Source organism: Orycteropus afer, unplaced genomic scaffold, assembly GCF_000298275.1.
Source record: "Orycteropus afer afer isolate SDZICR_OR568_19922 unplaced genomic scaffold, OryAfe1.0 scaffold00380, whole genome shotgun sequence".
NCBI lineage: Eukaryota > Metazoa > Chordata > Mammalia > Tubulidentata > Orycteropodidae > Orycteropus > Orycteropus afer.
The window spans coordinates 2,740,352-2,756,224 of NW_006921967.1; positions in this window are offsets into that span (position 1 = coordinate 2,740,352).

Here is a 15,873-nt window from a genome sequence, read left to right on the forward strand (position 1 = left end):
GTAGGGTAACAAGGGAATTCAGTATTGCGTATGAAATAGTACTTACCTTTGTTGTCTGTCCTCTTGTGGACCTCTCTGTGTCTTCCTTTTCCTTAGTGATATTGTGCTGGTCACCCACTTTTGGTATTTTGCCTTTCCCTTCACCCAAATTAGTAAGAGTCTCTTACCAAATTAGAGTATACATTATTTGTCTATCTGTGATTGACTTATTTCACTCAGTATAATGTCCTCCAAGTTCATTCATGTTATGGGGTGTTTAACAGATTCTTCATTATTCTCTAGTGTTAATATTGCATAGAATTCCACTGTATGTATGCACCATAGTTTTGTTATTCATTCATCTGTTGATGGGCACTTAGGTTGTTTCCATCTCTTTGCTATAGTGGCTAGTTGCAATGAACATGGGTGTGCGTGTATCTATTTATGTCCCAGCCTCTCACTTCTTTAGGATATATTACTAGTAGTGGGATTGCTGGACCAAATGGTATTTCTATTTCCAACTTTTTAAGGAAGTGCAGTACTTTTTCCACAGTGGTTATACCATTTTACAATCTCACCAGCACTATATGAGAATTCCAATCTCTCCACAGCTTTGCTAGCATTCGTTGTTTTCTGTCTGTTGAACATTGCTATTATTGCTGGGGTGAGATGATATCTCATTGTTATATTTTGATTTGCATCTTTCCAATAGTTAGTGTCATTGTGAGCATTTCTTCATGTGTTTGTTGGCTGACTGGATATCTTTTTTGGTGACGTGTCTGTCTGTTCAAGTTCTTTGCTCATTTTTTTTAATTGGATCATTTGCCTTTTTTGATGATGAGATGTTGAAGTTTTCTGTAATTTTAGAGATAAGTCCGTTATTGGATATGTCATTGCCAAATATTTTTTCCTAATCTGTAGGTTCTCTTTCTAATCTTTTGGGTAAGTCTTCTGACATGCATAAGAATTTTAATTTTTAAAAGCTCTCAATCATCTAGTTTATCTTCTCCTGTTCATGCATTTTAGGTTATATTTGATAGGCTGAAGCCATAAATTAGGCCCCTAAGTTTGCCCCTATTTTATCTTTGGTGAACTTTATAGATCTGAGTTTTACATTTAGGTCTTTGATCCATCTTGAGTTAGTTTTTGTGTGGGGCATAAGGTATGGATTTTGTTCCATTTTTCTGCAAATAGATATCCAGTTTTCCCAGCACCATTTGTTAAAGAACCTATCCCTTTCCCACTTAATGGGATTCAGCCTTTTTGTCAAAGATCAACTGTCCATAGGCAGATGGATCTATTTCTGGATCCTCAATTTTGTCCCACTGGTCTATGTGTGGTGGTAGTGTAGTGCCTAAGGCATTTAACTGCTAACCAGAAGACTGACAGTTCAAACTCACCAGCCACTCCTTAGAAGGAAGACTGGTCAATCTTCTTCTGTAGAGATACCGTCTTAGAAACCCTAGGAGGGGTCACTGTGAGTCGGAGTTGACTTGACGGCAGTGAATTAGCTTGTTTTTTTTCATGTGGTCCTTGTACCTTTATGAGTTAGATTTACTTAGATGAAAACATGAGTGCTGCCGTTTGTTGCAAAGCCTTAAGATCTCACTTGACGGCAGTGAGTTTGGTTTTGGTTTTGGTCTCTGTGTCAATGTATCAATACCAGGCTGTTTTGACTACTGTGGCTGTATAGTGGATTTTGAGATCTGGGAGTGTGAGACATACTACTTAGTTCTTCAGTCATGATTTATTTGTCTGAAATCTCCTTCCTTTCCATATGAAATTAGAATTTCATTTTTCCATGTCCTTAAAACTGTTGATGAAATCTGAATCAAGATTGTATTGAATCTGTACATTGCTTTGGATAGTATTGATAATTTCCAATATCTTCCTATCCATAAGCATGGTATGTTCTTCCATTTATTCTTATAGTTTCTTCAAGGAGTGTTTTGTAGTTTTCTTTGTATAGGTCTTTGTGTCCCTGGTAAAATTTATTCCCAAGTACTTTACCTTTATGGTTGTTGTTGTTGTTATGTGCCATCAAGTTGGACCCGACTCATAGTGACCCCTCCTTGGGTTGCCGAGGCAGTATCACTACGGAAGTAGATTGCCCAACCTTCCTTCTGAGGAGTGGCTGGTGGGTTTGAACTGCCAGCCTTCTGGTTAGCAGTCAAGTGTCTTAGGCACTATGCTACCAGAGCTCCTAACCTTTATGGTAGTGATTATAAATGATATTGATTTCCTTGTTTCCTTTTCAGAGATCTCTTTGCTGGTATAGACAAATCCAACTGATTCTTGTATGTTGATCTTGTGTCCTGTCACTATGCTAAACTTTTCAATTAGTTCCAGTGGTTTTCTTGCTGAGTCTATTGGGTTTTCTATCAATAGGACCACATCATCTGCAAATGGGGATAGATTTACTGCTTCCTTACCAATCTAGATGCCTATTATTTCCCTGTCTTGTCTTATTGTCCTGGCTAGGGCTTTGCGTACAATACTAAATTGAAGTGATGATAAAGGAAATCCTTGTATGGTTCCTGTTTTCAGGAGGGAATGCATTGAGTCTCTCTCAGTTGAGAATAATGTTGACTACTGGTTTTGCATATAAGCTCTTCTTATGTTGAGGAATTTCCTTTCTATTTCTATTTTGCTGAGAAATTTTATCAGAAATGGAGTAGGATTTTATCAAATACCTTTTATGCATCCATTGATATAATCATATGTTTCTTTTCCTTTATTTTATTTGGGTGATGGATTATGTTGATTGCTTTTCTAATATTGAACCATCCTGGCATAACTGGTCTAAATCCCACTTGTCATGGTGTGTTATTTTTTCTATATAGCGTTGGATTCTGTTGGCTACGATTTTCTTGAAGATTTTTGTATCTAGAGTCATGAAGCATATTTGTCTGTAACTTTCATTTTTAGTGAAAGTTTTTGCCTGGTTTTGGTATCATGGTTATGATTGCTTGCTAAATTGAATTTGGGAGTACTCCAGCACTTTCTGGGAGTTCTAGTAGTGTAGTGCCTAAGGCACTTGACTGCTAACCAGAAGGCTGATGGCTCAAACCCACCAGCCACTCCTTGAAGGCAGGTTGGGCAATCTACTTCTTTGGTGATATCGCCTCAGAAACCCAAGGAGGGGTTGCTATGAGTCAAGTCCAACGCAATGGCACATAACAACAACAACCAGCACTTTCTATTTTCCAGAATATTTTGAGTGTTATTGGTGTTAGCTCTGCCTTGAACATTTGGTAGAACTCTACAGTGAAGCCATCTGGGCCAGCACTTTTTTTTTTTTTTTTTTTTATGACCTGTTCAACTTCTTCTCTTGTTATGCGTCTGTTCACATTTTCTACCTCAGTCTATGTGAGTTTAGGTAGATCTTGTGTTTTTAGATATCTGTCCATTTCTTCTAGGTCTTCACATGTGTTGGAATACAGTACAGTTCTTCATAGTTTCTTAATATTATTCTTTTTATTGGTTAATTCTGTTGTCATGTCACCCATTTCTTTTTTATTCATGTTATTTACATCTTCTTCTTCTTTTCTTCTGTTAAATTTGCCAGTGGTTTTTGGATTTTATTAATCTTTCCAAAGAACCATTCTTTATTATTTTTAAAATTCTTTCTATTGTTTTTTTTTGTTTCATTTATTTCTGTTAAAATCTATTATTTCTTTCCTACTTGTGACTGTAGGGGTGTTTTTGCTTGTCCTTCTTTACTTGTTGGAGGTGTTGGCTTAACGTGTTGATTTTGTCTCTTCTTTTTTTGATGTGCTCATTTAATGCTATAAACTACCCTCTGAGCACAGCTTTAGCTGTATCCCAAAGATTTTGGTATGTTGTGTTTTCATTGTCATTTGACTGAAGAAATTTTAAATTTTATTTCTTCTTTTATCCATAGTTTTTAAGAATAGTGTTAGTCAATTTCCATCTGTTTCTTTTTTTTTCTTGATCTTCTTATTGTTGATTTCTCATTTTATAGCATTGTGATCAGAGAAGATGTTTTGCAATATTTCCATGTATTTGCATTTATTGAGACTTGCTTTGTGGCCTAACATATGATCTATTCTGGAGAATGTACCATGTGTGCTGGAAAAGAATGTATATTATGCTGTTTTGAGTGAAGTGCTCCATATGTCTGTAAGGTCAAGTCAGTTCTTCTGTGACTTTATTGAGTTTCTTTCTAATTGTTCTATCCTTCATTGAAAGTGATGTATTAAAATCTCCTATTATTCTTGTGGAAAGAACATGCTCAGCATTTCTCAACCTGAAAGAATTGAAGAAAAAACTCAAGCTTCAAGTTGCAGTATTGAATGATTCTATGGGAAAATATTGAATTATGCAGGAAGCATCAAAAGAAGAGGGAAGCATACACAGAGTCACTGTACCAAAAAGAATTGGTCAATTTTCAACAATTTCAGGAGGTAGTATATGATCAAGAACCAATAGTAATGAAGGAAGAAGTCCAAGCTTCACTGAAGGAACTGGCAATAAACAAGGCTCCAGGAATTGATGGAATAACATTGAGATATTTCAGCAAATGGATATAGCACTTGAGGTGCTTACTCGTTTATGCCAAGAAATTTGGAAGACAGTTATCTGGCTAATGGACTGGAATAAATCCATATTTGTTTTCATTCCAAAGAAAGGTGATCCAACAGAATGTGGAAATTATTGAATGATATAATTAACATCAAACACAAGTAAAACTTTGCTGAAGATAATTTAAAAACAGTTGTAGCTGTATATTGACAGGGAACTGCTAAAAATTCATACTTGATTGAGAAGAGGATGTAGAATAAGGGATATCTGCTCATATTATTAGATGGATCTTGGCTGAATGCAAAAAAAAAAAAAAAAACCCTACCAGAAAGATGTTTACCTGTGTTTTATTGAGTATGCAAAGGCATTTGACTGTGTGGATCCTAACAAATTATAGGTAATGTTGAAAAGAATGGGAATCCCAGAACACTTAATTATGCTCATGAGAAACCTATCCTTTGAACAGAACAAGGGTGTGACAGTTGAGGTTTTGTGTCAACTTGGCTGGGCCTGGTTTTGAGTAGCTGGACAGCTGATTATAGTTATTCTCCATGATGAGATTGAAAATCAACTCCATGGAAGAATCTACTGGAGCAGCTTAGTAGCTGCCTTAGGGGTGTGGTCTGCTTCCAGCACATAAGGGAAAATTTTGAAAAAAGTCTCTGAGCTTTTTGGCACACTTGGACTCTGCATGTAGCTAAGTCTTCATTCAGCTGTCTGCCATGTTGTCTGCCAGTCTTGGGATTCTTAATGGACTTGAATCAATGGCCTGCTGTGTGGTATGGTAATATTTGGACTGTGCCTTTTTACTTATCAACCTTGGGTTTGTCAGCTTCAGCAGCCAGCAGCTACCTAAGTGAAGAAAGCCTCTAGCTTCAGTGGGCTGGGAGCAAGAGCCAGAGCTGAAGCTCAAGGTCAAGTGGCTTTCACCCAGCCCCTGACACTTTGAACTTGTACTTCTAGCCTCCAAAACTGTAAAAGATAATTTCCTGAATGTGAAAGCCATCCATTTATGTTATCTTCTGTTAGAGCCACACTCAGATAACCAAAACAAAGGGGATACTGCATGGTTTAAAATTAAGAAAAATGTACATCAGGGTGGTATCCTTTCACCATGCTTATTCATCCTGGATGCTGAGCAAATAATCAGAGAACCTGGACTATATAAAGAAGAACACAACATCAGGATTTGAGGAAGACTCACTAATAACTTGTGATGTGCAAACACAATCCTGCTTGCTAAAAATGAAGATGACGTAAAGCACTTGCTGATGAAGATCAAACACTAAATTCTTCAATATGGGTTATACTTCAATATAAAGAAAACAAAAACCCTCACAACTGGATGGAGAATAGATTGACATTGTAAGGGATTTCAATTTACTTGGATCCAAAATAAACACCCATGGAAGCAGCAGTCAAAAAATCAGACAACGTATTGCACTAGGCATATCCACTACAAAATGCTTCTTTAAAGTATTAAGAATCAAAGATGTCACTTTGAAGAATAAAGTGCATCTAACTCAAGCCATAATATTCTCAATCACCTAATATGCATTTGAAAGCTGGACAATGAATAAGGAAGACCAAAAGGAGCTGATGCCTTTGAATTGCGGTTTTGGTGAAGAATACTGAAAATATCACGGCCTGCCTGAAGATCAAAGCCGTCCTAGAAGAAATGCAGCCAGAATGCTCCTTGGAAATGAGAATTGCCAGACTTCATCTCACTTACTTTGGTCATGTTCTCAGAAGGGAGCATTCCCTGGAGAAGCATATCATACTTGGTAAAGTGGAGGGTCAGCAAAGAAGGAAAATACCCTCAACAAGATGGATTGATACAGGGCTGTGACAATGGGATCAAGCATAGAAAGGATTGTGAGGATGGCACAAGACCGAGCAGTGTTTTGTTCTGTTGTAGATAGAGTCGCTAATAGTCAGAGCTGACTTGACAGCACCTTACGAGAAAACAACAGTACTATTATTTTATGGCGTTGTCTATTTCTCTTCAATTCTGCTAAAGTTGGTTTATGTATTTTCACCTCTTTCATTGGGTGCATAGATATTTATTATAGTTAAGTCTTCTTGTTTGATTCCTTAATCATTATATCATGCCCTTCTTTATAATGGCTTTTTCCTTAAATTCCATTAGTCTGCAATTAATATTGCTACATTTTTTCTTTGTTGATTTCCATTTGCTTGACGTATCTTTCCAACCTTTGATTTTTAGTCTATTTTTGCCTCTGTTTCTAAACTGTGTCCTTTGTAGACAGTGTATTGATGGTTTATATTTTCTTATACTTTGTCTAAACCTCTGTCTTTTGATTTGTGCTTTTAATCCATTTACATTCAGTGTAATTTTCAGTAGGTATGAATTTATTGCTGTCATTTTTCACATTACTTTTGTGTGGGTGTGTGATGTTGCTGATTTCTTTGTTCCATATAGTTTTCTGCACTGAGCTAATTTTTTTTGTTAATCTTTATCATTTTTTTCATTGCTATTATTTTAGTATTTACTAAATATTTGTGCTTTGCCTCTTTTTTTATTTTGATGATAAGGTATATTAATTGTCTTTGAGGTTACCCTGCGATTTATTACTTTCTTCTCAATTTTAAAACAGTCTATTTATCTCAAAATTAACTTGACTTCCTCTCCATTTGGAAGTTCTGTACCTGTATTATTTATTCCTGCTTTTTGCTTTGTATTTATCCTCATTTATAAATTGATGTCTCAGGTTTCTTGTTTCAGTCTTGTGAGCTTATTTTACTTTGGATACATCTTTATCTGGGTTGGTTTCTAGGTTATTTTTTCCTTGTGTGTTAATCACAGGTTGTTCTCTGCTGTTCTTGGTTCTCTGTCTAAAGGACTCACTTTAGCATGTATTTTGATGTTGCTCTGGTTTCTACAAATTCCCTTAATTTTTCTTTATCTAGAAATCTCCTAGTGTCACCATCACATTTGAGGGATAATTTTTGGGGGTGTATGATTAATTCTTCCTTGGCAATTTTTTTTGTCAGGGTTTTGTATATGTCATACCATTGCCTTCTTGCCTGGATGGATCCTGCCAAGAAATCAGAGCTTAGCCCTATTGATTGCTATGTGAAGGTAACATTTCATTTTTCCCATGCTGCTTTCAGGAGTCTTTATTTGTCTATTAATTTGGAAAGTTTGATTATGATATGTCTCAGTGATTTTTTTGGGGGGAGGTCTCTCCTTTTTGAGGTTGGCTGAACTTCTTGAATCCATGTCTTCTAGTCTTTTGTTACATTAGGTAAGTTCTCTTTCAACAAATCTTCAACAATTTTCTCTGTAGTTTTATGTGTCTCTTCCTGTTCTGGCATACCAATTACATGTAAGTTATTCCTCTTGATAGTGTCCCATAAAAATCTTAGTTTTTTTTTTTCCTTTTCTGGTTGTTCCCTTAACAAAGTAATATTGAGAGATTTATCTTCAATCTCACTAATTATGTCTTCCATTCAATTCTACTTTGCCCTTTCAATGTATCATCTATTTCTGAAATCTTAGTATTAATCTGTATTTGTACTGTTTTTTATGGTTTCTAATTTTTCATTTATTTTGTCAGTTTCTTCTTGTATTGTTTTCCTAAATTCTTCTAGAATTTTGTCTGTAGTTTCCTTAATTTTTTGGTGTTTTCCTTGACTTTGTCATATTTTCCTTGAAATCTTCAATCTGTTGAATGTACCTAAGTATAATTCTTTTGAATCCCTTATCAGGTAATTACAATGACATTTTTTCCTCAGGGAGGTTTTCAGGCTTTATATTCTGATCCACTGTTTGTACTATCTTATCTTGCTTCTTTGTGTGAACTGGGATTGTCAGTCATCCCTGAGACATTGTAACATCAATGTGTTAATATTTGCTTAGTGATTGTATGTTAGTGTGCTTCACCCAGGATTTTTTGTTTTGTTTTTATATATTTGAGGAAGTGGGGCTGGTGTGCTAGTCTATTCACTAGTTTGATGACACTTAGCCACTCACTACCTGTCTCCATGGGTATGATAGAGGATGAGAATGTCTACACATACTTATGTTAGCTGTTCATGTAGAGCAGTTGAGGACCAGCTGAGCTGGTATTAGCCATCATTTTTGATCACATGAAGAAGATTGTGGTGGCCATCCTCAATTGGATGGGACTGTAGGAAGTGCAGATACAGTTGAGTCATGTGGCCACGGTTGTTTTCTGGTCACTAGCCACCAGTGTGACTGCCCCTGCTGTCCTTGGAAAGCAGAGCTTATTATCAGTTTGTTGCTCCAATCAGAAGGCCATTTTAAAATGTTAAAAATGGTCATGCTTTCAGGCTAGTTGACAGTTCACAGCACCATTTGTCTCCTTATTTGCTCTTTTCATTCCGTTTCTTCTAGTAGTCAGTATTAAATCCACTTTTTAGTCCTTCCCTGCAAAGCTCAGAGTTGCAGGATTATTCTCTATATCAATTTCAATTGGTTTCTCATTTGTTTGTTGTAGAGAGTCTGGATAGTTTGTCTGCCCATTCTGTCATCTTGCTGAAAGTCCTGAGCCACATCAAGTTAAGGCCACATTAGCGGGATACAGGATAAAGCAGGACTCTAACATGTTTGTTCTTTAAAATTGTATCTTTTGTATCTTTACTTACAAACTCTACTACCCCTTTCTCTCTTTAAAAAAGAAAAAAAAAAGGTTTTTATCATTCTAAGTCCAATGAATGCAATTTAACTTCACAGGTTCATATATTTCCTCTGGCCATTTTTAATAATCAGCTGAAATAATAATTTTCCATAATTAGGATATAAATGATTTATTTCTTTAAAAATTCTGACAAAAATATACCTACAAGTACCCAGAGTACTAAGCAAAAAACTTTCTATTAAAGAAAGACCCATGAGTTCTCATATTTTGTGACCTTAGGCAAGTTTTATAGTCTTCAAATGCCAAAGGTGTTAATTAATTTTACTCTTTCCAAATTAGAAAATAATGCTTACTGCTTGAAGGTTCATTGCTTTATGCAATCAATGTGCATATGAATTAATATCAAGAAGACATTAACACACATAAGGAAAAGGAAAGCTTGATTAGCTGCAGGACTGGATATGTAGAGCATGGAGATGAAACGAGGATTTAGGAATTACCACTGCCAAATAATTTCCCTTTTCCCTTAAAGCTTAAGGTTTCATCATAGGCATAGCCTTCTCTGAACTTCCTTTACCTTAACACATTGCTTCTTTCTGTATGTAAGCAAATCTCTCTGGTCATGTTCTGTTCCTGCTGCATTTCCTTGCATCCCAGGTTAGTTCTCTCACAGAATAAGTAGCCAGGAAACTTTCTCTTTCAATCAAACCATTACCATAGTGTAGAGATGTTACCATCAATTTAGATAGCCTTCATGTCAAAGTATGAAAAACTTCTCATCGAAACCCTGCTTTCCACTCATACTAGTTGTAACATTGAAGAATGCCATCAGCTGCAAATCAGAAAATATCCATCTTACAGTGACTTCATCAAATATTAATTTATTTATTTCTAGCTATGGTGGCACAGTGGTTAAAACATTCAGCTGCTGACCAAAAGGTCGGGAGAACCTGACAGTCACTCCATGGGAGAAAGATGAGGCAATCTGCTTCTATAAAGATTTACAGCCTTGGAAACACTGTAAGGCAGTTCCTCTCCATTTCATAGGGTTGCTATGAGTTGGAATTGACTTAATGGCAGTGATTTTTTTTTGGCCAGCCATTTGCTCTTCTTCATAATTGTTGCCTCATGGTCAGAAATGGCTGCTACCATTCAGGGAGTTACATTTAAGTCATTAAACCCCTGTCATTGAGTCGATTCTGACTCATAGTAACTGCCATTGGGTTTCCAAGGCTATAAATCTTTATGGTGGTGGATTGCCTTATCATCCTCCCATGGAGCATCTGATAGGTTTGAACCAAGAAGCTTCTGGTTAGTAGCCAAATGTCTTACCCACTACACCACCAGACATTGTCCTCTACCTACCTAGCAGAAGTCCTGGTGGACGAGTGGTCAAGTACTTAGCTGCTAACTGAAAAGCTGGCTGTTTGAACCCACCAGCTGCTCCATGGGAGAAAGACCTGGCAATCTGCTCCCATAAAGATTAAAACCAAACCCTTAAAGATTATAGCCTAAAAACCCCTATGGGGCAGTTCTACTCTGTCAAAGAGGATTACTATGAGTCAAAATCAACTCAGTGGCACTGAACAACAATGATATGTTTCCAATACCCATTTTGCTACTTTACTTTTAGTTGTGAACGGCCATTAATTCACACTGTTATTATCATTAGGCCAGTCTTACTCTTTAGCAAATTAAAATAATGTCTACATGTTGTTGTTGATAGGTGCCCTCTAGTTAGCTCTGACTAATAGGTAGTCTCTACATAACAGTGAAATCTTGCCCAATCCTTTGCTATCATTATGATAGCAGGTATTTGAGCCCATTGTTGAAATCACTGTGTTAGCCCATTTCATTGAGGACCTTTTTTTTTTTTGACCATCTGCTAAGTCAGAATTGACTTGACAGCAGTGAGTTTGTTTTTGGTTGGGATACTTTATAAAACATGATGTTCTTCTCCAGGGATTGGTCCTTCCTGATAAAAGTTCTAAAGAAAATGAGATAAAGTCTCACCTCCTCCCTTCTAAGAATCATTCTGGCTATATTTCCTCCAAGACAGATTTTTTTGTTCTTCTGGCAGTCCACGATATTTTCAATATTCTTTGCCAACACCACAATTTGAATGCATTAATTCTTCTACATACACAGGCATAAAAAATATCTGGATATGACACAACCGTAACATTTTATTGTGTATGCTTCCTAAATAAAAGACATCAAAATTCTAAAGGCAGAAAAGATAGTGGTAGCATTTGAGATGCATATTGAGATAAAGTTCACACCTTACTCAAAGCACCAAATTACTAAAACAGAAAAGATGCTAAAGTGACTTTGCTCTGGAGCATGGAGATACCCACATGTATCTTAACTCATTTCAGCATAAGTACTTGAAGATGTTAGATATCACTGTCATTATGATGCTCATTTTCAGAAAGAGTAGTTCTCTGTCTTATTTATCACTTTATCTTTGGAAACTAAAACCCTGGCCTACAACGTTGTCCTTGTTATATGCCATCAAGTCGGACCTGACTCATAGTGACCCCTCCTTGGGTTTCCAAGGCGGTATCACGACAGAAGTAGATTGCCCAACTTTCCTTCCGAGGAGTGGCTGGTGGATTTGAACCGCCAGCCTTCTGGTTAGCAGTCAAGTGCCTTAGGCACTATGCTACCAGAGGCTCTTTAAAAGAATTAATAAATATATCATTTTCCATTAATAACTTAAATCATCTTTACTTTTTTCCAGAACAGATGTGTTTATAGGTTTACATATTACTTGTTTAATGTATAGGGCCATTTACTTTTGCAAAACTGATATTCTTTTATAGACTTATGCCTCTAAGGGCTGTCAACTATTGTGAACAACAACAAGAAAAAAAAAAATCAAGGGTTTCTTGGCTTTAAAACATTCTGTTTTTACATTTGAAATATAAAGGCGAATGTTCTTTCACAGCCACAGCTTGCAGATACTGAACTTTTCCTCATATATTGAAAACTATTTGAATTGAAACACAGGAAAGTAAGTATTCATCCTAATTTCTATAGAAAACAGAAACAGTATGAATATGCCACATGTTAAGAAGAAAAATGATTTTTCATATACTGCATGGTATGCTAATTTTCAGACTGAAAAGAACATGCATTTAAATACCCTCTTTGAAATCTTCCTAAACAGTACAGGAAATTGTGGACCTAAAGTAGATATAATTAAAAAAAAATCACTGACTGAGCATCTCAAGACTCTATTCCCCTGTCATTTTCTAGCATTTTCTACTTATAAGCGGCTTGTCCCAGTTGACTTAATAAGATTCCAGTGAAAATCACTTTCCTTCAATATAGTACATTGGAGCCATCAAGAGATCTGCTTGAGGGTCCTTCCAGAGAGAATGCAAGACTGAATTGCTTAAGAGAGACTTGTAAAGAATTAGCAATTGACATATAACTGTGCAAAAAAGATACAAACTTTTGCCTTTCTTAAACACTAATAAAAATGCCACCCTTCATATTATTAATATGTGGCCTCCTTTACAGGAAAATGATCTTCTTTTGGGGTCATCCAAAGCAAGGCACAAAAAGCGAGCAAACAAGAAAATGAACAATTTTCAGTATTAAAGAAAGTCAGACAAGAGCTCCAAAGGACAAGCAGAAGAGACAAAAGTTATATGGGCAAAGTAATGTAAGAACAAGGAAGTAATGCTAGACAAAAAGTGATTTTAGTTGTAAGTTAATTTCCTTATATGACATATTGCAATTTTTCATAGCCAGGTCAAACACTGCAGCTAAGGCAGCAAGTATTGACTATGTGACTTAAGTTTCAACTCTTTGGAAGGTTAGGCACTTACAGAAAATAGAAACTCACTAGGTTTTGTTCAGGAGCCCTGGTGTCACAATGCATAACTGTGGTGTACAAGACAGATCAAGTGATCTGCTTCCATAAAGATTACTGGGGAAGGAGCACATGTAGACAGGTAGAGACAAGGAGTAATTTGAGTTAAAGGAAGGGCAATGTCCCTAAAGTGAGTTATCAACACAGGGGTACTGAGGAAGCGGAAGACATAGAGAAGTAGAAAAAAAAAAAAAGATTTTTGTTGTTGTTAGGTGCTGTCAAATCACTTTTGACTTCATAGGACCCTATGTACAAGAGAATGAAATACTGCCTGGTCATGCGCCAATGCTTGAGTCCATCATCACAGCCACAGTGTCAATACATCTTGTTGAGGGTCTTCCCCTTTTTCCTTGACCCTCTGCTTTACCAACCATGATATCCTTCTCCAGAGAAAGGTCCCTTCTGACAAGATGACTAAAGTACAAGAGATGAAGTCTGGGCATTCTCACTTCTAAGCCACATTCTGGCTGTACTGCTTCCAAGACAGTTATTTGTTCTTCTGGCTGTCCGTGGTATATTCAATATTCTTTGCCTACACCCTAATTCAAATGCATCAATTCTTCTCCAGTCTTCCTTATTCATTATCTAGCTTTCACATGCATGTGAAGCTTTGAAAAGACAATGGCTGGGGTCAGGCACATCTTAGTCTCCAAAGTGACATCTTTGCTCTTAAACACTTTAAAGAGGTCTTTTGGAGCATTTGCCCAATGCAATATATTGCTTGATTTCTTGACTGCTGCTTCAATGGGAATTGATTATGGATCCAAGTAAAATGAAATCTCTGACATCTTTGATCATTTCTTCATTTATCATGTTAATATCTAAATACCTAAATAATACCTAAATAAATATCTAAATAATACCAAAATACCTAAATAAATAGTCCAGTTGTAAGGATTTTTGTTTTCTTTATGCTGAAGTGTAACCTATATTGAAGGCTGTATGTAGTCTTTGATCTTCATCAGTAAGTGCTTCAAGTCTTCACTTTCAGCAAGGACAAGTTGTGTCATCTGCATTCGTAGGTTTTTAATGAGTCTTCCTCCAATCCTGATGCTGCATTCAACTAACTTTGTATAGTACAGCTTTTCAGATTATTTGCTCAACATATAGATTGAATACATATGGTAAAATGATACAATCCTGGTGCACACCTTTCCTGATTTTAGACAACACATCATCTCTTTGTTCTGTTCAAACGATTACTCTTGGTCTATGTACAGGTTTCTCACGAGCATAATTAGGTGTTCTAGAATTCCCATTATTTGCAATATTATCCATTTGTTATGATACACACAGTCAAATGCCTTTGCACAGTCAATAAAACACAGGTAAACGTCTTTCTGGCATTCTTTGCTTTCAGCCAAGACCCATCTGACATCAACAAAGATATCTCTTGTTTACATCCTCTCCTGAACTCTCTTGAATTTCTGGATGTTCCTTGTCAATATATTGCTGTAAACATTTTATAATTACCTTCAGCAAAATTTTACTTGTGTGTGATATTAAGGTTCAATAACTTCTACTATCTGTTGGATTATCTTTCTTTTGAATGGGCACAGATATGGATTTGCTCTAGCCTTTGGCCAGGTAGCTGTCTTCCAAATTTCTTGGCATAAATGAATGAGTGCTTCCAGTGATACATTCGTTTATAGAAAACATCTCAGTGAGTGTTCTTTCAATTCTTGGAGGCTTGTTTTTTTGCCAATTCCTTCAGTGCACCTTGGACTTATTTCTTTAATACCATTTGTTCTTGATTATGTGCTGTCTCCTGAAATGGTTGAGCTCTAACCAGTTCGTTTTGGTACAGTATTCTGTGTGTTCCTTCCATCTTCTTCTGAAGCTTTCTGCAATGGTCAGTATTTTGCCTATACAATCCATCGATATCTGAGGCTTGAAAATTTTCTTTAGTTATTTCAGCTTGAGAAATGCTGAGTGTGTTCTTCTCTTTTGATATTTCAACTCTAGGTTTTTACACATTTCATTGTAATATTTTACTTTGTCCTCCTAAGCTGTTCCTTGAAAACTTCTCAGCACTTTTACTTCACCTTTCTTCCATTTGCTTTAACTTCTGTGCTCAAGAGCAAATTTAAGAGTCTCTTCTGCCATCCATTTTGGCCTTCTCTTCCTTTCCTGTTATACAAATGACCTTTTGCTTTGTTCCTGTGTGATATTCTTTTTGTCATTCCACAACTCATCTGGCTTTTGGTCACTGGTGTTCAATACATCAAAACTATTTTTTGAGATGATGTCTGAATTCAGGTGGTGTTCAGGTTACTTAGTGCTGCACTGACAAGAATATATACCACAAATGGAATAGCCTTAACAAACAGAAGTTTATTCTCTCACAGTTCAGGAGGCTGGAAATCTGAGTTCAAAGTGCCAGACTCTAGCTGCTTGTGGTATATCCCACTGTGGAGCTGATTGCCAGTCTCATCATGGGGAATAACTAGGGCCTGCATGAAAGCCCCTTGACCTCGGGCTTCTTCTCTGCCTCTTTCTCCTGGCGCACTGAAGCTAGAGGCATCTCTTCACTCAGGCAGCTACTGGCTGCTGAGATTAACAATCCCAAGGTCAGCAAATAAAATGGCACAGTCCTGATGTTACCAAACCACATGGCAGGCCATTAATTCAAGTCCATTGTAAGTGCCAACATTGGCAGACCATGGCAGCCTGCTGAACAATGACATGGCTACATGCAGGGTCCAAGCGTGCCATTAACTAGGGACTATCCCCAAAGCTGCTTCTTATATACAGGAAGCAGACCACATTGCAAAGGCAGCTACTCAGCTGCTTGTGGTAGATCCCACCATGGAGTTGATTGCCAGTCTCATCATGGGGAAT